Below are 25,490 nucleotides of genomic sequence, written 5' to 3'. Positions count from 1 at the left end.
TTCCCAGACATGCAGTTCCACAGATAATGAGTGAGTGGAGCCGGACAGGGGGACAATCAGTCTTCTGTGTCTGTCTTTGTGTGCGTGTGTGTGTGAGTGTGTGTGTGTGTGTGTGTGTGTGTGTGTGTGTGTGCGTGTGTGTGCAATGGTTCACTTGGTTGCATTTCATTTTAAACCTTAAGGATGGTTCATCCGGAACAAGCACATGAAGCCGATTTGCTTTGGGAAGAATCTCCCTACTAGGGAGTTTTATGAGGGTGACTTAACGAGCCTTTCATTGGATTCATTAACCTGTGAAAAACTTTTGCGAAAAAAATGCATGTATATTCTTTGTAGTGGGTGCTCATGTGTCTGTTAGCTAGTAAAAAAAAAAAATGAAAGAAAAAAAAAATCAGCCAACAAGCCAGTTGGCTGGCTAGGCAGTGAGTGAGTCAGGCCCTGGGGCAGTCTGGGTAATTACTGGCGAGTCATGAAGGCCAAATGGAATGTTTACTCTAGCCCGGGGGTCGGCAGGCCCTATGAGAGCGCTCTCCCAAAAAAAATAAAAAGATTTTCAATGTGCCACTTCGCTGTTGCTGTCGCCCTAATGAGCTCTTCCCTACAGACAAAAAAAAGTCTCAAGATGCAGGCCGTGATTTGGAAACGATTTTGCTGTCACGTTGAGACTGAAGCTTACCTGACCTCAAACGTGGCGCAATTTTAGCATCATAGGCAGTCAAATCTATTTTTTCCTCAATGCAGGACATAGTAGGTAAACACTCAGGCTATAAACAGCTTTGTTTGACAATCCCGCCTGTGCTGGATGTAAACCTCGCAAATCAACTCGCCGAGTATGATCTTCAAGCATAACTGTCAGCTGCCGAGGCTGCGGCCCAGCCTCGAGGCTCTCAACCTCTAACCCCACAGGCCACAAAGTTCGTAGCGGCGAACCTTGTGGTTGCAAGGGCAGCCCTGCAGTGAAAAGCAACGTGATGGCCCCAGAGAGGGGGGACCGGGGGTTGGAGGTGGGGGGCGAGCCAGAGAGGCGTCATCGTCTTCATATGGGCTGCTGGGGGTCAATCTTTCTAATGCTTGCAAGGGAGACCGAGGATGATGCAGATTCTGTTTCTAATCTGGTCTGGAAATACACATCCAATCTTTACGAGAGCCTGTCAGGACAAGTTACGTCTTTATAAAACAGAGGCTCGGACTTTGACTCGATTCTGGACCTTATTACGAGTGGTTGCCTGGCAATCGGAACATTGCTTGTCTGATTCCTGGTAGCCTTTCCACTGCCTTGTGTCTGGCTGCTTGAAAGGATCTTACCTGCTAGTCACATTTTTTTTGTTTCTGGTGAGTCAGAAAGATCAGGTCAATGGCCTTTTGTTGCCAGATGCGGAAGGTCCGTCGACAAAACAATCCATATTCTTATCCTGCCGCTCCCATGTGGAATCCGCGGAAGCAGCTAATAGCCTAGCTCAAGTCACCTACCCAGAGTACCGTATTTTCCGCACTATAGGGCGCACCTAAAAGCATTCAATTTTCCCAAAAACCTAACCCTATAATCCGATGCGCCTTATATATGGTGTCACACACTATATTTCCCATTGAGTTGTTTCCCTGTTAGTGTTCCTATGCCACCTAGTGGTGATTATTAGCAGGAACCAATTGTATCCTCAAAGGGTTCTCCCAGACACTAATTCGTGTGCATTCGCCAACACACACTCAGACAACTACGTCGTGAGCTCTGCGCAGCCATAATGACACAAAGATAATACCAAAAGCGTAGTTCACTCCTGACTGAACGAAGGAAGAAGGAGACAAGCAAGACTTTTAAGGATATTTAGCCCCCTGTGTATGTGAGCCCACGGGGTTTGTTGAATCAATTGCCTTCATAATTTTTGTCTTTCATTTATTGTTTTGTAATGCCATTTGTATTTATGTTTCCTGTCCACGTTTGTGACCAGTTTTCATAGCTTTGTGACAGCTGCAGCGGTTGTGAAGGCTCAATATAAATAAAGCTTTATTGTCTTGTATTCTCTTTGGCGTAGCTCCGCCGAGTGGATGTATAGCGCAACTGCAGCCGCTATTGTAGCTTCTATTCTATGGTCCTTGTAATGCGGTGCACCCAATAAATGAAAACAGTACTAAAACAGTACCATTCAGTGAAGCTGCGTCTTATCATCCAAAGCGCCTTATAGTGCAGAAAATACGGTAATTGTGTGCGGCATAGCAGTTGGTTTAGTCTACAATGTCTGCTCTTCATGGTGGGTGTCAAACTTACAAATTTCCACCAACATAACAGTTAAGTTCCCTTTTTTTCGTGATCAGAAGTGGAACTGTTTGGTAATGGGCCATACCTTACTTACTCTTCATCTGGGTTTTCCATCCATTAATAGGATTTTAATGCTGCTTCTCATGTTCTCGGCCGCGGGGATTTGTAGCCAATCCAGAATGCAAAATATGGACTGCACCCAGCAATTGCTGCCAGTCAATCTCACGGCACGTAGCGAGGGACCAACAACAATTTAGATTTACATTCAGGTCAGTGTACGTATTAGGGTCAGTCATATTTTTTCCACTTGAATTCCAAGTTCCAGGAAACAAACCCATTTTGGGTCGCAACTTCATTTCTGTGCTGTATATACTGTACACTTTCCGGCACTGTTCTGTCGTGTTAGCTGTACCGTAGAAAAAGGGTAGCGGTACGATTGGGCAAGACACATTGCAGTTCAATCATCAAAACGAATGGAGTCAATATTTGGAACATTAATTCTCAATCGCGCTCCATGATGTCATGATGCGAGGCATTGTTGCAAACACGGCCATCAATAAGGGTTAAGTCACCCTCCTCGTCCAACGTTAGAGAAAGAATGCATCTGCCGGCGAAGCGTCCAGAAGGAAGCGGTGGTAGATGGTAGCACCTCGTTCAGGGGGTTTCTGGTGAAAGCTCCCCGTGTTGACTTTCCTGTGACCCGAAATCCATGCGACAGAGATTGCTGGCCAGATAGCAGTGTCGCTTCCCACCACAACAAAGCGCTCTGAGGCCAATACTCACCGCCGAAGCTTTCGCCCGCACATATCCGCTGGAAACGGAGCTGTGAATCATATCAAGATCATACGAGAGGAGAATGTTTTTACTTCTCCAGACGGAGCTTGTCAATGGTCTGTGGCGGAGTGACTGTTCTTGAAATGAGAAACAGACACTAGATTGAACACAAGCATTTTTTTCATTTTCTCATGAGGATTCCAGGAACAGTCTGCCGATGGTGTCGTGGTGCACTCGCCGAACTCTCTATATGTGCCCTGGGTGATGACCAGTCCACCTTTCAGCACAAAATCAGCTGGGACAGCCTCCAGCAACCCCCGCGACCCTGTTCAGGATAAGCGGGTGTGGGAACTGGATGGATGGATTCCAGTAACCCGCTGCTGGTGACTTGTGTTATCCAATCACAACATCCTCCTCCTCCTCCTCCTCCTGGGTAATCGGCCCCCGTCAGGGACTTGCCCCCCCCCCCCCCCCCCCCCGGGTCCCACACCCGGTACGACTCTCACTGGTGCCTCACGAGGTGCCGCCGTGTGAGGAGGCATCCCACCAATCCTTCCTGGGCAGCCGGCCCCTGTCAGGGAGTTGCCCCCCCTCCCAGGTCCCACACCCGGCACGAGTCCCACTGGTGCCTCGCGAGGTACCAGCGGGACTCGTGCCGCTGACCAATGACAACATCAACACCATCATCATCATGTGTGGTGCTCGAATCTCAGCTCCCCGTCAGAACTGCGTATCCCTCTGGTATGAGGTCATCAGTGCAATCCAAGGTGCCATAGGGGCAACCCCCACCATCAGCGCCACCCCAGCCATGCATGCACGCTCCTGGCAGGAAGATATGCGGAGGTTGTGTTACCCTTTTTATCCAGTGCAGCGATCTCAAAAGTCACTTCTAGCGGAAAAAAAAAATGCTCCCAAACATGGGACAAGAGCTGTGTTTTCAAGAAGATGATATCTTGACTGGGATGAAACACTTTCAGGAAGATAAATGTACTGTGTGGTGGAACTGTAATTCGATTCATTCCAAAAGGAATAAATGTCATCAAGTTTTCATTTGAATCCTTTCAGGGACAGCGGTTACTACAGCGGACAGCTTATCATGTTACCGGGTGCATGAAGGGTTAATATCCGAACGAAATGGGACCAAGTGTTGAACGTGTCTGCCACACAGTCAAAGCCGCACCTGTTATGTCCCACATGAGCGGATGTACGTTACCAGACCTCTAATAACCTAATTATCAATTCTGTTGTCAGTTGACGTCTTCATAAGCGTCACGGAGGAACCAGCCAAAGACAATGAAATGCATCTTTAACAAGCGCCTATCAAGCACGCCAGCACACGGACAAGTGTAATCGTAGACGGGTGTTGAGCCCGAGTGTGATTCCAGTAAGACAGCTCCGCCATCTGCACGCTCGCGATGTGCCGGAGCATGCCAGCTGTCGGCTACCCACTTCAAGAATGCCCTCAAATGTCGCGTGCGTTTGAAGTGAAGCGACATCAAAGAAAGACGATCAGGCGTTTTGTTAGCCGTCAGTCGAGGCTCACTGTGTTGGTTACGAAGATGCCTCATGAACAGAGTGCATGCAGGGTGCGCATCTGATCGGGTATGTTCAGTCCATTCGTCACTTTCGGCATCTAACCGGGATGACAGTGGTACCTCTACTTACAAAATGAATATGTTCTGGAAGAAATTTCTTAACTTGAAAATGTAAGTAGAGACACGTTTTCCATGTAAATGCCTTAATCCGTTCCAAGCCCCCCCAAATTCCAGACAAAATGTTTTATGAAGCATTAAAATTGCATCTAAATATGTTACAAATACATGTTAAAATGTGATTATTGCGCAATAAATGAGAGTTGTGCATAATGTAAAAAAAAACAATGAATAAAGAATAAAAATGATGGTCAATTCACTTTAACCGCGTCCTCATCGCTTGTTGCGCTCACGAGTTCATGTTTTTACCTGGCGTTTTGTAAAGAACTCATTCAAGGGCGTTTGCTTTTGTCGGTTTTTAACAATCCTTCGAAAATGTCAAGGCAAACATCAGCAAAATGAGCGATCGCCCGACTGGTGAACACTTTTTCTGAGTGATTCACATTTACGTAAATGAAATGAGGTGGAATAAATGTCCCGGCACGTCCAAGGTGTGCTGATGAGAGCCAGAGACCTGGCCTAATCCACACTGGTGGCCAGACGCAGTACGACGTGTGGGTTCACGTTGCGCATTTATTTGACAGCAAGTACGACGGCTTCAGGTTCCAAAAATGTGATCTTATTTTTTTTTCCATCCTGGCTCATTACATTAAAATGCAAGTGAGAATTAGAGAGAATATTTGTATTTATGCTAAATCTCCAACAATCATGTCACCAGAAACTGATTTGATTCTTTCAGGGAGGGTCAACACGATCAACACAAATGTTTTACTGTTGTGCCACGACAACGAGCTGGCTCGGAAGTGAACATCTGTTGTTGATAAGCATTCCAGCAAGGTGAGGTTCAGATGAGTCATCAGGAAACTGAATAAACTTTTTTTTTTGTCTGTGGGATCAAGCTAGCAAACCACTGTTCTTCTTCGAGCTTTTGTTCCGACGGAAAGTGACTGACATGATGCACCAATGCTCAAGTAAACTGACATCATGCCGAGAGAGAATTGATTTAAACAACAATGCTGGTTAAAGCGTCATAAAACATCTACATTCCCCAAAGAACGATGCCTTGACTTGCCTCGACTTCAATTTTTTTCTGTGACCACGCTTGTGACTCAAAACGATCAACTTGCAAATGATCTTTCCTCAATGAAATAAAGGACAAAGAATATAATCTCGTGAGTATAGCTTTATTGTCCGTCCATGTGTTTTGCGCCACCATTTGTGTTCAAATAACCATTGTTTGAAGGGTTAGAGCGCCGTCAGCGTTTCAGTCACTAGCCCATCCATGGCGTCTCCCCGTTATATGTTAGCGAGCTGAAATTTGGTTCTACCTCAGAAATCGTACATCTTCCGACTTCAAAGAAGCATTGTAGCTCTTTTGCATTTGGTTGGTCTTTGACAGCATACGCCTGCTAGGATTAAACCAAAGTGCCGTTCCCCCGTGACTGGATAAAGGCCCGAGAGCTACGAAGGCCATAAAACCGTTTGCCTCGAGTCGCCAACGAAATCTCTGCGTGCTTATCCTCTGCCCTCCACATGAGCATATTTGTGCACACTATTTTGTCCGACATCCTGACCAGGGAGAGTTTCGGTTTCAGCATCGGATTGTTCAGCAGACATGCCCCAGCTGTCTCCCAGAGGAACAAGTCCACCTCGACATCAAGCAGCGACATCTTTGCCTTCATATAAAAATAACACGACCCCATTTCCATCATGGAGCACTTCATTAAAAAAAAAAAAAAGCTTCCCTCGCACGGATACTTTGGGAATTCCGGTCTTCGTTGTGACCCAAATAGAAGACCACACCTACACGGATGGAAACATGAGCTCTTCGAGAGTGGACGAAGGAAAGTATATTCCTCAAAGTGAAACCATATGAGCCCACTCTTTTCTTTTGCAATGTTTATGTGCTGCAGCCTCGCCGCTCAGAAGGAAAAAGGTGACAGCAAGGCGAACCCGAGCGTTTATTTGTGTTTTTCACACTTTTAGCCGGGCTGATCCCTCAACTTCTTAATCTTTGGAGTCGTGAAATGTACCCCACTAGATGCCTGCCCGAGGACAGATTGGATTCCGACGTCATTTCGCACCGTTCGCCAACAGACGTTGTTTACATTTTTGACAAAGACGTTGAAAGTGTGCTGTCAAATACGGTGAAGGGGCAAAGCCACCGTTTTGCTGTGACTTGCGCGCAAACGTGGCAGGATCAGGACCATGAATGTGAAATACACCAACCTGGAAAGGCAAATCAGAGCTTCGAAATAACGTCAGGCCCAAAAGAGAAGCAGCACGGGAAACATTTCAGCATTTCAAGACTTGAGAACAATCTTGAACCAAAAATATGGGAATTGGCCTTTTGAAAAAGCATTCGCACATGTTGCTTTGCACAATGGCTGCGTGCGATACAGTATATGAGTTCAACTTTTCGCATTGTACTACTGAAATAAACTTTTCTCTGAAATTCAAATTTAGTAAGTTGCAGTTGGTTTGTGGGCCATAAAACTATCATCTGTGGCATTTAATTTGTGAAGGTAGGATTGATCACTTGTCATCTTTCATGGTTTGGGAGCTGAGCCCGAACCATCCCACCCCCACCTCTTCAATGTGAACATGATGTTCTCAACAGTCAAACGTGTTATCATTCGATTTGCAGCGGCGCAAAACCGCACGGCGTCATGCTGAGAGCTGTTTCTAATATAACACCCCCCGTGAAGAGGCAGCGCAGTTCTACACAGCTACGACCACAATAACAATAAGAATCTTGTTCAACCAGAAATGGCATGTGCATGCTGAGAGATAATAAAACACACACACCAAATGGGGATGACATCTGAGCAAATGTGATGGGATGATTAGGCCACATTTGATGTCCACTTATCCACTGTTAAAACCCAGTCAGCAAAATTGGTCCTTACATGTATAGTAAGGTGTTTTTGGCTGAAAAAAACGACCATGTATAGTAAGGCGTTTTTAGCCCAAAAAAAACGACCCTGTATAGTAATGCGTTTTAGACGAAAAAAGACCATGTGTAGTAAGGCGTTTTTAGCCGAAAAAACGACCATGTATAGTAAGGCATTTTTAGACGAAAAAAAACGACCATGTGTAGTAAGGCGTTTTGAGCCGAAAAAAACGACCATGTATAGGAAGGCGTTTTTAGACGAAAAAAACGACCATGTATATATAGTAAGGCGTTTTTAGAAGAAAAAAAACGACGATGTATAGTAAGGCGTTTTTAGCCGAAAAAAACGACCATGTATAGTAAGGCGTTTTGAGCCGAAAAAAATATGACCGTGTATAGTAAGGCGTTTTTAGCCCAAAAAAACGACCATGTATAGGAACGCGTTTTTAGCTGAAAAAAACAACCATGTATAGTAAGGCGTTTTTAGCCGAAAAAAACGACCATGTATAGTAAGGCGTTTTTTGACGAAAAAAACGACCATGTATAGTTAGGCGTTTTTAGACGAAAAAAACGACCATGTATAGTAAGGCGTTTTGAGCCGAAAAAAACGACCATGTGTAGTAAGGCGTTTTGAGCCGAAAAAAACGACCATGTATAGTAAGGCGTTTTTAGCCGAAAAAAACGACCATGTATAGTCAGGCGTTTTTAGCCGAAAAAAACGACCATGTATAGTAAGGCGATTTTCGATGAAAAAAAAACAACCATGTATAGTAAGGCGTTTTAGCCCAAAAAAACGACCATGTATAGTAAGCCGTTTTTAGCCGAAAAAAACGACCATGTATAGTAAGGGTTTTTTAGCTGAAAAAAACGACCATGTATAGTAAGGCGTTTTTTGACGAAAAAAACGACCATGTATAGTAAGGCGTTTTTTGACGAAAAAAACGACCATGTATAGTAAGCCGTTTTTAGCCGAAAAAAACGACCATGTATAGTAAGGCGTTTTAGCCGGAAAAAACGACCATGTATAGTAAGGCGATTTTCTACGAAAAAAAACGACCATGTATAGTAAGGGGTTTTTAGCTGAAAAAAAAAACCATGTATAGTAAGGCGTTTTTAGCCGAAAAAAACGACCATGTATAGTAAGGCGTTTTGAGCCGAAAAAAATATGACCGTGTATAGTAAGGCGTTTTTAGCCCAAAAAAACGACCATGTATAGTAAGGCGTTTTTAGCCGAAAAAAACAACCATGTATAGTAAGGCGTTTTTAGCCGAAAAAAACGACCATGTATAGTAAGGCGTTTTTTGACGAAAAAAACGACCATGTATAGTTAGGCATTTTTAGACGAAAAAAACGACCATGTATAGTAAGGCGTTTTTAGCCGAAAAAAACGACCAAATACGTGGTCATTTTTTTCGTCTAAAAACGCCTTACTATACATGGTCGTTTTTTTGGGCTAAAACGCCTGACTATACATGGTCGTTTTTTTTCGTCAAAAAACGCCTTACTATACATGGTCGTTTTTTTCAGCTAAAAAACCCTTACTATACATGGTCGTTTTTTTCGGCTAAAAACGCCACATGGTCGTTTTTTTCGGCTAAAAACGCCTTACTATACATGGTTGTTTTTTTTCGTCGAAAAACGCCTTACTATACATGGTCGTTTTTTTCAGCTAAAAACACCTGACTATACATGGTCGTTTTTTTGGGCTAAAACGCCTTACTATACATGGTCGTTTTTTTCGGTTAAAAACGCCTTACTATACATGGTCGTTTTTTTGGGCTAAAACGCCTTACTATACATGGTCGTTTTTTTTCCAGCTAAAAACGCCTTACTATACATGGCCGTTGTTTTCGGCTCAAAACGCCTTATTTTACATTGTCGTTTTTTTTCGGGTTAAAACACCGAACTATACACGGTTTTTCGGCAAAAAAAGCACCCTTTAAGAATGTTGAAAAGGTACAACTTTTACCCTTGGATATCTCAGCTGGTAGAGCGGAGGACTGTAATGGTGCATACAGAAATCCTGAGGTCACTGGTTCAAATCTGGCTTGAAGAATTGACGACACAGAGGGGAAGTTCTCATTCTTGCGCTTCTGCACTCACTTTATAATGCCTCTAAGCACTTATAAAACTTGATACGTGTACCCTTCGATAGCTCAGCTGGTAGAGCGGAGGACTGTAGTGGTACATACAGACATCCTTAGGTCGCTGGTTCAAATCTGGCTCGCAGCATTGATGACACAGAGGCGAAAAATCCCTTAATATACATTGTCGTTTTTTCGGCTAAAAACGGCTTACAATACATGGTCGTTTTTTCCGTTAAAAATCGCCTTACTGTACATGGTCGTTTTTTTCAGCTAAAAACGCCTTACATGGTCGTTATTTTCGGGTTAAAACGCCTTATTATACATTGTCGTTTTTTTCGGGTTAAAACACCGAACTATACATGATTTTCGGCAAAAAACACACCCTTTAAGAATGTTGAAAAGGTACAATCTTTACCCTTGGATAGCTCAGCTGGTAGAGCGGAGGACTGCAGTGGTGCATACAGACATCCTGAGGTCGCTGGTTCAAATCTGGCTTGAAGAATTGACGACAGAGTGGAAGTTCTCATTCTTGCGCTTCTGCACTCACATTATAAAGCCTTTAAGCACTTCTAAAACCTGGTACTTGTACCCTTCGATAGCTCAGCTGGTAGAGCGGAGGACTCTCGTGGCTCATACAGACATCCTTAGGTCGCTGGTTCAAATCCTGCTCGAAGCATTGGATGACACAGAGGCGAAAAATGCCTTAATATACATTGACATTTTTTTTCGGCTAAATACGGCTTACTATACATGGTCGTTTTTTTCGGCTAAAAACGCCTTACTATATATACATGGTAGTTTTTTTTCGTCGAAAATCGCCTTCCTGTACATGGTCGTTTTTTTTCGGCTCAAAACGCCTCACTATACATGGTCATTTTTTTCGGGTTAAAACGCCTTCCTATACATGGTCTTTTTTTCGCAAAAAACACCTTACTATATACATGGTCGTTTTTTTCGGCCAAAAACGCCTTACTATACATGGTCGTTTTTTTGGGCTAAAAACGCCCTACTATCCATGGTCGTTTTATTTTCGTCTAAAAACGCCTTACTATACATGGTCGGGGGGGGGGGGGGGGTTCGGCTAAAAACGCCTTATTATACATGGTCGTTTTTTTCGGCCAAAAAAGCCTTTACTATACATGGCTGTTTTTTTCAGCTCAAAATGCCTTACTATACATGGTCGTTTTTTTTGGGCGAAAATCGCCTTAATATACTGTACATAGTCGTTTTTTTCAGCTAAAAACGCCTTACTATACATGGTCGGTTTTTTCGGCTCAAAACGCCTTACTATTCATGTTTTTTTTTTGTCAAAAATCGCCTTACTATACATGGTCGTTTTTTTTCTGCTGAAAACGCCTTACTATACATGATTGTTTTTTTCGGCTAAAAACGCCTTACTATACATGGCCGTTTTTTTGTCGGAAATCGCCTTACTATACATGGTCGTTTTTTTCGGCTAAAAACACCGTACTATACACGGTCGTTTTTTTTTTTCGGCTAAATACGCCTTACTATACATGGTTATTTTTTTCGGGTTAAAACGCCTTACTGCAAGTGGTCGTTTTTTTCAGCTAAAAAAGCCTTACTATACATGGTCGTTTGTTTTCGCAAAAAACGCCTTACTATACATGGTTGTTTTTTTCAGCTACAAACGCCTTACTATACATGGTCGTTTTTTTCGGCTCAAAACACTGTACTATACATTGTCGTTTTTTTTTTGCTCAAAACACCTTTCTATACATGGGCTTTTTTTTCGTCGAAAAACGGCTTACTGCACATGGTCGTTTTTTCGCCTAAAAACACCTTAGTCTACATGGTCGTTTTTTTCCGGCTAAAAACGGCTTACTATACATGGTCATTTTTTTCGGCTAAAAACGCCTTTCTATACGTGGTCGTTTTTTTCGGCTAAAAGAACCTTCCTATATATACGTGGTCGTTTTTTTTTTTTTCGTCTAAAAATGGCTTACTCTTCATGGTCGTTTTTTTTCGGCTCAAAACACCTTACTATATATACATGGTCGTTTTTTTCTTCGAAAAACGCCTTACTATACATGGTCATTTTTTTTTCGTCTAAACACGCCTTACTATACATGCTCTTTTTTTGCTCAAAACACCTTTCTATACATGGGCTTTTTTTTCGTCTAAAAATGGCTTACTCTTCATGGTCGTTTTTTTTCGTCTAAAAACGCCTTATTATATATGGTCATTTTTTCCGAAGAAAAACACCTTTCTGTACATGGTTGTTTTTTTCGGCTAAAAACGCGATGGATGGATGGATGGATGGATGGATGGATGGATGGATGGATGGATGGATGGATGGATGGATGGATGGATGGATGGATGGATGGATGGATGGATGGATGGATGGATGGATGGATGGATGGATAGATAGATAGATAGATAGATAGATAGATAGATAGATAGATAGATAGATAGATAGATAGATAGATAGATAGATTGGTCGCTTCGATAGTTCGCCAGCTGGGTAGCTAGCTAGATAGAGTATTAGTGTATAGAGTATTGTTGTATCGTCCGTCTACGTGTTGATGCACAGTTTGTGTTGAAACAGCCGTGCTGAAAGGGTTGTAACGCCATGATTGTAAATGCTATTAGTTAGGCCATCTCTGGCGTTTGGCATTGTGCGTTAGCGCTCAGCTCGCAGAAGACAAAGACGCGTGGTTGTTCTGTAGGACCGCGGCGAAGGCGTTTGCTTCACACAAGATGCGGCGGGTGTGGACACAGCTGGGGGACCGAAGAGTCAAGCATCACCAGTCCAGCCGGCCCTTCCAGCCCTCCTCCATAAAACAAAACACCCCAGCCTTCGTTTGATTCCAGAACAACAGGACTGTTATGATTTATGACTAAGAGTCACTTTTTTCTTTCTTTTTTTAAATCCTCTCAAGTGATGAAGATCAGTCCAATTCAAGCTCACACTTCTAAATAGCGGGGACTGTTTGAGGTTTTGGACCATCTCAGGGTTATTACAGCTGCGGTTTTGCTGGTGTAAATCCTCTCCCCTGCCTCCCACGCCAGGGGCGAAATGTCTCGCCTTTCCCACTCGGTCAGATGCCAGCGAATGTGACAGAACGGGGAAGTGACTCACTTCTCTCATGACACCATTTATCTCGTTCATCATCGCTTTTCTCATTCGACGGCGACGTCTGCTCATCACTGTCCCGTGGTGTCGGCGTTATTAAGGAGGCGATGTTTGCAACACAGCTTCATTTTTCTTTTTCTTTATTTTTTTTTTTTACAGAGTTGGCAGGGTTATGCACAAAAAAAAAAAAAAGACACAAGCAACAGTGTCCATAATAAGGGGTAATTATATTTAGGTAAAGATTTAGGAATTATTAAGTGTAAAGTTAAATGAGAAAATGTGTCGAGGAAAGTTCATTTGTGGTGTTAATCCATCATGTGGTTGTTTGGCCTTGGCAAAGGTCTGCATGCTTTCTTTCAAGTCTGCTTTCTTTTCCCACACTGGCATCGGAGAGAAAGTTAAATGTAACAAGTAATAAAAAACAAGTTTATAATTGCCTGTATTCATACTGTATATGTACTGTATATACCACAAATTATGATTAAAAGCAATAATGAGACCTCTGTGGCTTCTTAGCTTAAACCTTTTAACTCTTTCAAAGATAGCCAGCTAATAATAATAATAATAATAATTTATCTAAATAAACATAGAATCAACTCTCTTTTTTCATCACAAAAAATGTATTTTTTTTTTTTTAGTCATCAGCAGTAGACTATTGATTGCCTTTTGTGAAGAGATATATTATACCCAGCAGTATTTTTTTGCTTTCGTGATGCCTTGAACATCTGAAAAGTCCTTTTCTTCTTAAAAAGAAAAAAAACCAACATCAACAATGAAATACAAATTGGATCTTCAAAAGCGGCTTTTGTAATATTTAGTTTTGACTATTTGTGGTACGACTGGACCCATCAAAACTCTTTGTTTCTGAATTAAAATCCCACAAAAAAAAAATGGTATGAATGATTCAGTATGCCAGTACTTTCGGAGTACTTTTAGATTTTCACAGTATGAAGGCTTACATTTCTGTCAATGGGTCACTGACTGGCTTTTCTTTTCATCATTAAAAGCAATAGCATTGATGAACCTCCGCATCCGTTTGACCGCAATGTAAATTGTTATTTTCTGGGGCTGAATGATACAAATGCGGTCTTAACAATCAAGACGACTTGGCCAAAAATGCATCCTGTGCGGGCAGCCTTTCAGAAACCACTCACTCGCTCTCCTGGAAAAGAATTAAAATTCTTGTTCCGCGCTAGCTTATATTGCACCTTAAGGGACAGAGCTGTTGTCCATTTCCTTGCAAGTATATCGTGGATCAGCGTAGCTGGAACCGAGGAGCCAAAACAAAAAGATTTGAGGGCCTGGAAAGCATAAACAGCGGCGAGAAGAGCTGCGCAGTCTGTTTGGGTTTGTCGCTACTGCCATTTGATGCAATGAGCTGGCTGGCACCCACGCGATGTTCCTTGGCACCAGATGTCTCTGGTGATGATTTCACTCTTGAAACCAAAAGAAAAAAAAAAAAAAGAGAGCGGAACAAAGGCCCGGCAAGTCTTTGGAGTTGCGAGGCTTCAGAAAGACTCTTTGAAAGAAAAAAAAGAAGAAAAAAAAGAGGCTATAAATAAGAACAGTCTTTGTCGTTGGATTTATTTTAATGATAGAGCTTTTTTTTTTTTTTTTGTGGATGAAGGAGCATTTTTGGAATGAACTGTGACCGAATGCAACCTTGACAACAATCCTGACAATGAACAATACTCTCGCCCGGATTAGCGCTATAGTCATCCAATGTTCGACATTGTCCATCTCGATTGCTTTTTCGACGCCATCATGAAAAAAAGGTCATTTTCTCTTGATCCGAGCGTGACTGTGCAAACTGAGAGCACTTCATGTAAGCACTCCAGAGCATCTTTTTCAAATCTCACACGATCCCGACAGTGACAGCTTCTATCCGCAATGACAGAACCCGCCTTCGACATTCCGGACTTCACCTCGCACGCCTCGTGTGCAACATCCATTGCTGAGTGGCTCCAATGGCCAAAAATGCAGTCGGGAGAGGGGGGGGGGGCTGGATTGGTTGCTGGCGGCTGTTGCTCGGATCACTCCACACTGCGCTGATTGTGCAGGAGACAGTGAAGTAGTGTTGGGTTCAACTGATGGACAAGCACTCGACAGCGCTTTTTTGTTGCCTTGTCAGCTCGCTAAGACTTTTGCTTAAGTGGGCTCTCCGAGTGACCTCGGCCGCTATTGTGTGACTCAAAGCCCACACGTCTGCCATCCAATGTTAAGGGTGCCCTGTTGATAAGCGCGCAATATACTGTAGTTCAAGGAATGTGAGATTTAATGATGTCAACGGTGGGGAGTCAAAACCTTCAAGTGATTACTTCTTTCCACGTCTTTGTCTACTTGTAGAGGGGCCAGAAATCTGATTTATAACATCAAGAAAATAATGCCCGGGGTGGCCCGGTGATCCAGTGGTTAGCGTGTCGACCTCATAGTTCAGATGTCTTGGGTTGGATCCGGTCTTTCTGAGTGGAGTTTGCATGTTCTCCCAGTGCCTGCGTGGGTTTTCTCCGGGTATTCCGGTTTCCTCCCACATTCCAAAAACAGGCACGGCAAGCTGTTTGAACACTCTCAATTGTGCCTAGATGTGAGTGTGGGGGCGGATGATTGTTCGTCTCTGTGTGCCTTCCGATTGGCTGGCAAGCGGTTCTGGGTGTCCCCCACCTAATGCCCGAAGACGGCTGGGATAGGCTCCAACACCCCACGAGATCCTTGTGAGGATAAACGGATCAGAAAATGGATGGATAAAATAATCTCCCGGGCGGCCCGGTAGTCCAGTGGTTAGCACGTCGGCTTCACAGTGCAGAGGTATCGGGTTCGATTCCAGCTCCGGCCTCCCTGTGTGGAGTTTGCATGTTCTCCCCGGGCCTGCGTGGGTTTTCTCCGGGTGCTCCGGTTTCCTCCCACATTCCAAAAACATGCATGGCAGGCTGATTGGACGCTCTAAATTGTCCCTAGGTGTGAGTGTGGGCGTGGATGGTTGTTCGTCTCTGTGTGCCCTGCGATTGGCTGGCAACTGATTCAGGGTGTCCCCCGCCTACTGCCCGAAGACGGCTGGGATAGGCTCCAGCACCCCCCGCGACCCTAGTGAGGATCAAGCGGTTTGGAAAATGGATGGATGGATGGAAAATAATCTCCATACCAGAGATGGGAAAAGGAGCTTTTTAAATATTTTTTTAAAAATATGAGTGCTTGTTGTTGCTAATTAGCATCATAGCTAGATTTACATCAATTGTATATGCTATATGCCAATTAACACCCTCAACTTTATTGAGCATCTACTTGAATCTAAAAAAAACCCCAACATTTTTGGTGGGAAATATGTTCAGTCTTAGCTATACAATACCTCGCACCCAAAGAGAGTGGGCTCAAATGAGGACAATGGCAAACTTCACCGTACATAAAAAAAAGTCAAAAGTTGTCTTTCTAAACGGATTCAAGAGTAATCAAGTAATCAGCTTGATGTCATCTCAAGTCACCCCCACCCCTCCAACTCCCCAAACAAAACAAATTCATCTCAATGTTTGTGCACTTGGCACCATTTAAAAATGACTCATAAATATTGTAATAGTTTTTTTTTCCTACGGCCGGCTGACACCTAATGAGCCGATTTGACCGTTGACCCCGTTGAGTGTGTGAGCGTGAGTGTGTGCATAACATCACCTCTTTCTGGGCTAAAATTGCATTTTTGATTTTTTTTCAGCTCTAGGTCAAAGGTTAAGGTGTTTTAGGGTCAAGGTTAGAACGTGTGCATGCGCGTGTGTTATTGGAACATTCGCGCACACCCACACACACAAACACGTTGAGAACTTCAAGGTAATGACACGTTTCTTTGGATTTAAGTGTCACAATATCAGCCCAAGCAGCACGGTGACCTAGTGATTCGTACATCTGGCTCACAGTTCTAAGATTTGGGGGTTCGCCATTTAGGAAAAATGTTTTTAAAGCACTGATGGAGATTTTGGAAAAGATCAGATGTGGTCTTTTACAGTTTAAAAAACAAATGAAGCCAAATCACATTCACACATTAAAAGAGTCTCATCGGGAAAGCGATGATTGGCAAGCGAAAAAGCCTCGCATCTTGCCAGATTGGGTTTCCAACACAAATTTCCTGTCTCCTGTTAACGCTTTTCTGAAAAATCACACTTGTCGCTATCAACGTTGCCGGTTGTCAAAAGAAGGACACCAACATTCTTGTGGTGGCTCATCTGAGAAACTGTCAAAGACGGAAGGCAACAAAAATAACACATTCAGTGTCATCGGGTCTGCGCAATCACTTTTTTGGGGGACTGCAACCTGCCCGAAAAGTGAGCAGGGAAGTTTTTATCAGTCGGTCCAAAATTTGGAGGACAAAACAGGACGGTATTCGGCCATGTTTGTTAAAAAAAGACCCAAAACTTTTTTGTAATAATCATAACTCTAGGTTGCAATGCTTTCTGGGTAATTAGGTGTACTGTCTCAGCTGAACGAAACCCTTTCTTGAGATGCATCCACCCACAAATGAGCATTTAATTATCCTTATTCAACATACTTTCCAGTTGTCATCACGATATTGTATTGAACGCGCCAATGGTCCCGAATGTACGCTGGAACACGTTGAACTGCGTCTTGTTTCCATCTGTCGGCAGCTCGCGTTCATATTTAATGTCTCACTTTTACGATGACTTGTTGTGACATTGTCGGAACACCACAAGTGCAAACATCTGCAAACTAAAAGTGAGCGCACTAAGTTGTCGCCTCGGGCGCAGACTTGCGTTTGTTTCATCCGCAGTCATATTCCAAAAGCGTGGAGAAAATAAAAGGGAGCGGGGGGGGGGCCTGGACCACAGCGACAGCGGTTTCGCATCAGGGCCGCGGTGCCCAACAGGCAAGTCACGCATGCACGGCCCCTCATCCTGGCTTAGTCAGTGCTTGCTCTGTGAAATAAAACAAAAGCAAACAACGAGGGATGGGCGTGCTGATAACGATCTGGCAGTGGCAGCATTTCCACAGGACGCAGGGCTTGGTGGATGAGGGGTGGAGTTGAGGGGGGGGGGGGGTAAAGAAAACAAAAGTTTCCGACAGCTGGTACAGTTCAGATTGGTCCGGGGAAGGTAGGCCTCGATCCGGTGTGCGTTTCCATCACTGGATGTGTCGCATGGCAGTGCGAACATCTCACCGTGATAAGCGTCATACAGCCGCCGCAGCTTCACTTTGAGAAGAAGTCGGCATCCAGTAATAGACTGCGCAACAGGCACACTGGGGCGGCCAAGTGCTCAAGTGGTTCGTGCATTGACCTCACAGTGCACAGGTACCGAGTTCGATTCCAGCTCCGGCCTCCCTGTGTGGAGTTTGCATGTTCTCCACGTGCCTGAGTGGGTTTTCTCCGGGTACTCCGGTTTCCTCCCATATTCCAAAAACATGTAAGGCAGGAGGATTGAACACTCCAAATTGTCCCTTGGTGTAAATGTGAGCGCGGATGGTTGGTTGTCTACGTGTGCCCCTCCATTGGCTGGAGGGAAACTTTTTTGGGGGGAGGGGGGGGGGGGTTGCTCAGGCAACTCTAAAACGAGAAGTGAGGCAGTGCCTCAACTTTTCCAAGATGTCACCGGAATCGGAATTTATGGAATGAGACCCGTGAGAGGATTCTCTACTCCCCCCCCCCCCCCCCCCCACCAAACATCCCAACTAAAACATAATCAGCTTTCTCCATCGGAGGTGTGGAAAGAAGTGCACTGGCACGGACCCAAGTTGATGGTTCCGAAGAACATGACCCTGCGTAGGAAGAAACCTTTCAGCAGGGTGCATTCCAAAATTGTACTGTGACGCCAATCAGCTGCAAGAAACTTGCAAGTGCTGATAGTACCACAAAAAAAAACGGGCGGGGGTCGGGGGGGGGGGGGGGATTGGAAATGTGTTTATGGTGGCTATTTAAAGCCTTCAGCAGGTCTTTAGAAAAAAAAGTGTGGTCCAGGAGCGCGTCTGACCTCCTTTTTATTCATTTGAGCTTTTGATAGCTTTTCATTGCAGCAGCGTTACAGCTCGGTAGCTTTTAAAGCAGCCAAGGATTGGAGTTGAACATGTGCAGCCACAGCCACCAGGGACTCTTATCTGGTAGACGACCCTTTTGCAGAATGCGTCCACATTTCCGCAGAAAAAGGAGGATGATCTTAAAAAGGGATTATTTATATTGCAGGGGGGAGGAATTTATAGAAATGGCTCACAGGCAACGTCTCGGAACTGCTGCCATACATTCATGCAACTCTGAGAACTCTTGATTGATTGAAGCCTTTCGGGGACAGCGGTTACCAAAGTGGACAGCTTATCAGGTTACAGGTTATCATTATTGGTGCCTGAAAAGTGAATTTAGAGATTTGTTTCTCAATTTATTTTCTGTGCTTTAAGATCATGGCTGAAAATATGTGCAAAGACTGAGAACTAAGATGCACTCGGTTGTGGCGATACAGCAAAAACCCCGCTTTGGTTTTTCAACATTTCGGTTTTCACGATTCTTTTTGACGCAGTTGGGCCCCGGCGTACGTCGGCCCTCCACCGCCATATAAAAACGTTAATATCTTTGCTTGCATTCAGCGCAATATGCAATATGTAGTTAGCTTGCTAGCAATGCCGACGCCCACATTTTCCCTTTATATAGTCCGCTTGCGTGGCTGCTTTAGAGTGCCTCATTATTGGCTGCGAGTGTGAGAACGTCACACCGATTCTTTTTAAAAATTGTGTTATTTTAAAGTTGCAGTTATGTGTAGGCAGAAGAAAGATTTTACAAAGTATATGAAGTCGCATCCATTTTCCCAGCTAGTGCAAGTGGCATTTGATTGACAGTTGACGAACACAGAGACGAACCATCCGTGCCCTCACTCACACCTAGGGACAACTTTGAGAGTTCAATCAGCCTGCCATGCATGTTTTTGGAATGTGGGAGGAAAACGGAGTACCCGGAAAAAACCCACGCGGGCCCTGGGAGAACATGCAAACTCCACACAGGGAGGTCGGAGTTGGAACTGAACTGTGAGGTCGACGCGCTAACCACTTGATCACCGGGCCGCCCCGGTTTGGCAGGGTTGCTGTCAAAAAAACTCTTCTCTGCGGTGTGCCATATTTAACGACATATATTTTTCACTTTACAGGGACTATAACCTGGGACGGGTTTCCATTCGAACAACAGGGTCTCAAGAGAATAAGCACCATGACTGCTCAAGACCGATGATGTAAGAAGTGGTCAGCTTCTGCCTCTTATCGGCTGGATAGGGGCTCTCGAGGACCGGATTTGGGCACCATGGACATTAGGAACCTTAACTGAAGCGCAGGTTGTCCGCTCCTCACTGCCTCAAAGGCAACAGAAAACGGGCTGCGGGAATGCTGCCTGTTGAAATGACGTTGGGAAGTAGCAGCAGACCGTGAAATTTTGGATGATGATTCATATGCCGTGATGATTTCGACTTTGTAGAGCGAGTTGGATTGAGGTCATACGGGGGATGTACAATGATGCAGACGTCAGAAAAGGGAGCGATTGTCCACAGGGCTCCGGTGCGCTCGGTGGCATGGCTGAATGTTTGTCTTTCCCCCGGCGCTCCTGGTTCCCCCTGCCAGGAAGCCAACAAGCCTCCGCAGGTCACGGCCAACTCAGAACTGGGAGAGCATTGTGAGCCGTCGAGCCCTGACAGTTTCCTGCCTGCATTTATACATTTCCTAATGACATTACTCGACGTGAAGTCCCACAAATTGGCGTCAACTTTAAAGTCTTGCGGTACAGAAGCAGGAGCACCTTTGTCTGGTTTTTGCAGCACTGCGGTGAACGTGAACAGACTGCAACTACATCCAAAATGGATCAAAACTGGATGAGACGTAAATCTCAAAGACTGAGTTCCAGGTTCACTTCACACTCAAACCGTTGTGTGCCTTGTGGGGGTTTTTTTTTTTTTGGTTGGCGAGTCATCAAAAGTTGGCAAAAGTGAAATCCTTCGCCAGGTAGCGTCACGCGTCTGTCTCGTAAACACGGTTTAAATTCGGGAGCAATTGGATAAAATAAAAGTGTCACTTCGAAGGACATCTGGAAGTGGACAAAATGTCACTGAAATCGAATCTTCAACCCAATATGTGAAGACTTCTTGCGTCTTTCCAGGCGTAGGTTCTTGCGACATTTTTGCGGTCTACTGCAAATTTCATGTCGCTGAGGGCAAGTGGTTTTTTTTCCTTGATGAATTTGCAGAGAATTACGAGGTTTCTCTTTGGCCATCACGTCCGCGTCCACTACCGCTCGTATATTTGAACGCATCTGCCAAGTACGGTTTTGAGTTTTGGAGTCAGGAATTTCACTGGCTCAAGAATAACAATTGCGATGTTTTGGAGAGTCTCAGCAGCATGTGCAGGGACACTCATAAAAATCTCAGAGGAAGTGATAGAAAAAAATGGCAAAAATCCAAGCTTGGAACTTGCGTTTGAATGCTTTCTAGGGATACGGCTCTTTCAGAAAAGTCATTCGGGGGCAACTTCTGAATTATTATGACAGCTGGAGCTGGAAATGGCATTTAGTCGGAAGAACGGCAAGAATGAGGACCCTTCTTGTGCGAAACGCACCGGAGGTGCAACCCAACTGGAAATACATGTCATGGGTGTGCTTGAGTCACATTAATAAGCTAGCTGAACCGTTTCAAACAAATACAGCCAAAGCACACTAAAAAAAGGGGGAAAGATTTTGCTGTTACAGAAGGACGTGCGCTATTCGATCGGCCCCGGTTGCTATTTCTTCCAGCTAACTTGCTGCCTGTGGCCCATTAGCAGCTAACGATTACACACATAAGCGCACGCCAAAGACAGGCAGATATGATAATGAGCGCAACCAACAGTTGGGAACAGTTCCACAATTAGCGCTGCCGGACGCGAACAAAAGCCTCCTCTTGTTTCACTTGTCGTTTGTAGTTATTTCGGGAGCACCCGAGCAGCAGGCCGGCGGCGGATACGAGGCCTAATAACGGGAGGCGTATCAGACATAATGGGCCGGTATTCACACAATGCCTGACACGCAAGCCAAACTAACAGCGCGCCTCGACGGCTTTGTGCTGTTTCAGCGAAGTTGTCGAGCGATCGCCAGTCGAGCTTGACTTCCAAACTCCAGATCTCAGAGTTCAAAAACAAACCAAAAAAAAAAAAGCCTTTTGGACTTCAAGTCTTCAAGGATAGAAGAAAAAAGAACTCCTGCCGCCTTCACTGACCTGGATAACGAAGCACGGGCGCAGAGCTTGTTTTGAGTCACGTGATGCTGTTTGTCAATTTGTGCCAAACATATCGACAGCAAAGCCAAATTTGGTCTGTTGGGGGATGCGAGACCACCTGAAGCCCCCAATCGGTCAGCGGTGTTTGGGGATGGACGGCAACCGGGCGACTGGTCAAGAGGTCCAGCTGCTCGGCCGCACGGCCCCGCATTAGCCTTCGGCTATTAACCCTGCGCCCTGCTCGTTTTGTTTGTTTGTTTTCCTGCCTTTGTTTGCACTGCAGACTTCCCGTGTAAACTCAAAGAATCCCTTTGGAAAATAAAAGCTCACTCAATTTGCAACAGCAGTTGAGCAACTAGTAGGATTATATTCAACGACAAGACATTCACATAACACTCAAGCAGTGTGCCCAAAGCAATACATCAGGGTATAAATTGCGAGTGCCATACGTTCAGCTGAATAATTGATTTCCAATCGACCCATTAAAAAAAAAAAAAAATCGGAATATCTCAATCAAAAGCATGAAAAACATTGTAATCGTGAAGTGAGCATAACAACAACCAAAAACAACAAATCCTGCGTGACCATTCGTTCAAGTTACAAAAAAATGGATCTCAGCCCAATAAAGGCTTATTGTACCTAATAATGTGTCCGCAGAGCAAACATTCCTCTCACTTTACAGAAAGTTACAACCTGCATCATTAAAATCAACCCCGTCGTGTCACCTTCAGCAGTCCGGCAGCTCGAGCGGAGCCAACGCAAACAGGCAAGGGCTCATTAAAAAAAAAAAAAAAAAGCAGAGCAAACATTATGCGCCGAAGCAGCACGTTTGATTAAGAACACCCCAGCAAATATTCCATCCATCTCGGTTGTAACTACGGGCTGGCTTATGGTGTTAAATGGCCACCTGTCCAGATGGCGCAGGCACGGTCATCGGTCAAAAAGTCAAACGACGACTCGTGCAGTCGAGTGGAGTTGAATGATAAGCTAAAGGAGACGCTCTCATCTTGAAATGAACAAGGAAGGGCTTTTTGTAGGGCACATTTAAGATCCTAATCTTAAGAAATGGTTTCACCCCCCCCCCCCCCCCCCCCCCCCATGAAGTACTGAGGTAAGTTAAATAATGCCGGACATCTCTTTTTATTTATGATCGAAGATTGTGTAATGGATGCTGTCGGCGTCATAAATATGACATTTTGGAACTTTCCAGTCCGGACGGTTTAACGTTCTCCTTTTAAGGGGCAACCATCACTCATGTGAAAGGATCGCTCGGCTTCAGTTGCTTTTTTGCCGTTCCCGATATGGAGTTTGAAGTTTTAAGATCAGTTTTTTTTTTATTTTAAATATCAAATGTACAGCGAATGTTCGTAAGCACGCACACTCACTGCCAGTCGCAAAGTGCTCCAAAGTGGTGCTCGCTAACAAGATTGACTTGTTAAAAAATAAAACACACACACACACAAATCACCACTCCTTGTATTTCATCACTCTCTGCATGATGTGCGCACTAAAGTGAATTGTCTGAAGGAAAGATGCATTTTCGAGGTGTAGGTCTCGCTAGCTAGCTAGCAAACGACCCGCTCAAGCCCGCCCTTGCTGGTCGGTGATCTTTCTTGGTGAACCGAGCTTCATCATCATTATGTGGAGTTCGGTTGCTTTTACACAAATGAGAAGTCATTCCTGACCTGAAATTCGAATCGGAAATGGTGTCACTTGCATCAAATTGGGTGAATCCAGCTTTGTATAAAGGGGACACAAGTGCGGTTTAAATAACCTCGTGCAACTATGGAACTAACCTGTTCTTAGTTAAGATGCACTTGCAACAGTCCAGGGGACGTGTCACTCACAGGGATGCAAGATGTAAAAGTCAAAGGGCATACAATGTAATCAATGCTCGCATATTCGCTTTCAAAGCCTTTTTTTCTCTCTTTTTTACGTCGGAAGTTCGAATTAAGGTATGGTGGTGTGCTTTGGGTGTGTTGTCACTCCCGATGTCATGGGACAGCGTTTGAGCAAGGTCACATCAGGTCAGGGTCTGACTTTTGAGAAGACGTGCTGTCGGCACACGGGTGCAAAGAAGATCAATGCGCGTGTGATTATCTTGACTGTTGTGGTTTTCATTTATGGCGTGTGGTGTGCTGGCTAAGGAGGGGGGTGGGGGGCGGGTAACTCAATGGAAAACAAGCCTGGTGTAACACATTCAGACACTATGAGGATGATATGTTTAGAAAAAAGTTTAAAGTTTTTTTTATAATAGTATATTTAAATAATCGATGCACCCTTGTTCAAATGCCAGGTTTTTCTGATATAAGAATGAAACCAAGATAAAACATGAACAAAAACTTATTTCCACCCTTAATATGACCTGCGACCTGCACAAGTTGGGGAAAAAAAAAATTCGAGAGGAGAAGTAAAAATAAACAAGTTGAACAATGGTGCTGCACAAATGTGCACACCCTCTTGAGAACTTCGGGTGTGGCTGGGTTAGAAATTCACCAGTTACATTCAAACTCATGATACAGTCAACGGGAGTCACCACACATCTGCCACCATTTCACATGCCTCTGATTAAACCCAAATATGGTTTAGTTGTTCTAGTCAGCTTTTCCTGACGGTTCTATCGATCTAGCTAGGTAGCTAGCTAGCTATCGTCCATCGCTAGCTAGCTAGCTATGCACTACTTTTCAGTTACATCTTTGATGAATGTCAAAATAAAAGTGCTCTGTCGAAAACCACAAATCTGAGACCATCCATCCATCCAATCACTTCTTCCATTCTATCTTATATGTAAATTACACCAACAATTCCCTTTTATTCCCTCACTTTTTATTTTTAAAACTTGTTTTAAAGCCTTTCTTTTATTCATTGGCTCACGACACGAGACTCTATCCTTGTCAGAATTTTAAAAACATTTCTGTTAATGTTTTTCAGTATATTATCACATGTAATTTCAATCACTTTTATCTTCTTTTTCTTGGTTTGCCTTCTTTGGCTTTATTTGTGTTCAGCACTTTGTTCCAGCTGCAGTCGCTCTTGTAAAGTGCTCTGTAAAATAATTCAATTGTTCCGAGTGTAACCTAACTCTTTAGTTTGATATTGGCTAGGACTGTAATTAATAATAATAATTAAAAAAAAAACAGGAAATCCCCAAATCTGAAATTATCCATCCATCGATTCTATCTTATGTGTAAATTGCACCAGCAATTCCTTTTAAATTCCCCATTGCTCTCATAGCAAACTGCCAGCAAATGTTTGGCTCCTTCTCTGTGGGACAGGGGGGATAGGTGCGTGTGTGTGTGTGTGTGTGGGGGGGGGGGGGGTAGCGGGGAGGGGGGGGGGGGCTGGTGCGGGCTGCCTTAAGCCAATAGGCGTGGAGCGGCTCTCGCGCACTCCGACGCAGTAATGTCAACGTAAAGGAGCGCCACACAAGCCCAGCCGAAGCGTGTGCCTCTCAAGTGTGGGCGATGTTGTGACAGCGCGCTCGGCCGTGGGGTTGGGGGGCGGTGGGGGGGGGGGGGGGGGGCTCC

At 44.4% G+C, this 25,490-nt stretch overlaps 1 non-coding gene across 1 annotated transcript; it reads left to right on the top strand.

The window, feature by feature from the left end:
• Positions 1-10,249: 10,249 nt before the first annotated feature.
• Positions 10,250-10,336, top strand: trnae-cuc (transfer RNA glutamic acid (anticodon CUC)). Its single transcript is given in 2 exon segments — positions 10,250-10,286; positions 10,301-10,336. It is a non-coding gene; the product is annotated as a tRNA-Glu (tRNA).
• Positions 10,337-25,490: the final 15,154 nt, after the last annotated feature.

The sequence above is a fragment of the Hippocampus guttulatus genome, chromosome 4, assembly GCF_054856545.1.
Source record: "Hippocampus guttulatus isolate MCC_2025c chromosome 4, RoL_Hgut_1.0, whole genome shotgun sequence".
NCBI lineage: Eukaryota > Metazoa > Chordata > Actinopteri > Syngnathiformes > Syngnathidae > Hippocampus > Hippocampus guttulatus.
Note: the sequence above shows the minus strand (reverse complement) of the source record. Positions and strands in the feature narration are given on the sequence as shown.